The following is a 1,796-nucleotide window of genomic DNA, read 5'->3' as shown; positions in this document are numbered from 1 at the left end:
GGCGCTGGGCGTCCGCATGAATGGAGAAGAATGCGCAGGCGGGGGAGCGGGGCCGTGAGGGCGCGCCGGCGGGGCTGGGCGGCCGCGGGCCCGGCCCCCCGTGTGAACCTGTAATCGGAGCCTGGGTGCCGGGCGGCCCCGGAAGCCGCCGCCCTGCGCCGAGGTAAATCTCCGCTGCGGACCCGCCGTATACGGCGGCGGGAGCCGCGCGCCTCCGGCAAAGCCAGGCCCGATGCACCTGGCCGGGCGGCGCGCCGGGCGTTCCGCGGAGGGTGCAGGGAGCCGGGAGAGCGGCCGCCATTCACTGTGGCCACCAGCCCAGGGCCCCGGGCGCATGCAGGGGAACATGTGGTTTCAGAGAATGTTCTTTTTCGGTTTCTGGAGCTATGTCCTGACTAGCAGACGGTCTCGCTTCCGCAGGGGCTTCCCAGTCTCCAGGATGGAATGAATTCCCCTGTGCATCTAATGTCCGGGGAAAGGGAGCGCTTGTTTTCTCGGCTGACTTGGGGGGGTGGGGGTAGGGAGGAGGCCCCTGGGGATTTTTTTTTTTTTTTCCAGGCGTTGGCGGCCAGATCTTGTCAGCGGGCGACAGGGTGGCGGGACTGAGCATTCGCGTCTGAGGCTGCCCTTGCTGAGGGGATGCAAGTCTCTAATTCCTAGACGCACACGCGCAACCCACACACATCCGGCCTAGGTGGTGGCGTGGCGTGTACTGAGTGCTACGTGCAAGTCCTCGAGAAGACAGATGTTTTAAAAATATATATTGTGTATCTCGGGCCGGTTCCTGATTTGTAGAAACAGCTGGGTGGTTTTTTTGAATTTAGAAATCCAGGCTTCTCTATCCCTGACAAAGGAGCAGAGCTGTTCGTACTCCTCTGAAGCCCACTCTTGTGGCTGCCGTCAGTGAGGGAACGCTTGATAAATATTGTTGAGGATAACAGAAATATGCTCATTTTGAAGATTGCTTGTCCGTTTCTATCCCTCCTTATTATTGATCTCAATGCCATCTTCATGCATTTTGGACGCCGCACAATGAGTGGCCTGAGCCTAATATGGACGTTGGTTTCTCAGCCTCTCACCCACACACACACATTATGCCACTTCCTGAACCTCTTATTCCACTAAACCTTCACCTCCAGCCCCTCAGTCCTTCCCAAGGGCCTCCTCTGCTTCCCTGTCTAGGCTGGGTCCCTCCATCAGCCAACTGGGATTTGTTGTTTCTGGTGCCCCAGGCATCCTTGCTCCCTGGTATTCCACCAGAGTCCACTTGTCAGTTGTCCCCCTGAGGATAACCCGGCTATCTGCTTTCTCTACTCTTGGCACAGGTAACAGAGCTCTCTGGGGTCTGCTATAATCACAAAACCAGAAGTTCAGCCTCCTATTCTCCTTTCCATCCTCCCCAGTCTCCCGTCAAGAATATCATTGCCACCTGCCTCTTCCCTCCCAGAAGCTGGTGGTCCAGGCACAGGAAACCATCCACCCACTCCCCTCTGCCTTCCAGAAGTTTCTCTGACTTGCAGTTTCTTCCCCCAAAGTGACAGGCCACCCTGCCCCAGAAATCAGTGTGTCCACTACCCCGCTGTGGTTCTGTGAATTTTCCCAGCCTCCAGAATCTACAGTGAGTCAGCCTTTCCTGCCTTGGCCCGTTTCTGCTGCCTTGTCGAGGTGTGAACAAGCTGCAGATAGGTGGGGGAGAGGAAGAGACAAAGTGAGGTTGAGGATTCCTCACCCGCATTGGTACCTAAACAAAGTATTTCTCCCATACTCAGTATTACTTTTCGGTCAAAATTGAGGTC

This window comes from Monodon monoceros, unplaced genomic scaffold (genome assembly GCF_005190385.1).
Source record: "Monodon monoceros isolate NGI ecotype Baffin Bay Population unplaced genomic scaffold, NGI_Narwhal_1 Super_Scaffold_14, whole genome shotgun sequence".
Classification (NCBI taxonomy): Eukaryota; Metazoa; Chordata; class Mammalia; order Artiodactyla; family Monodontidae; genus Monodon; species Monodon monoceros.
This window is presented reverse-complemented; position numbering follows the sequence as displayed.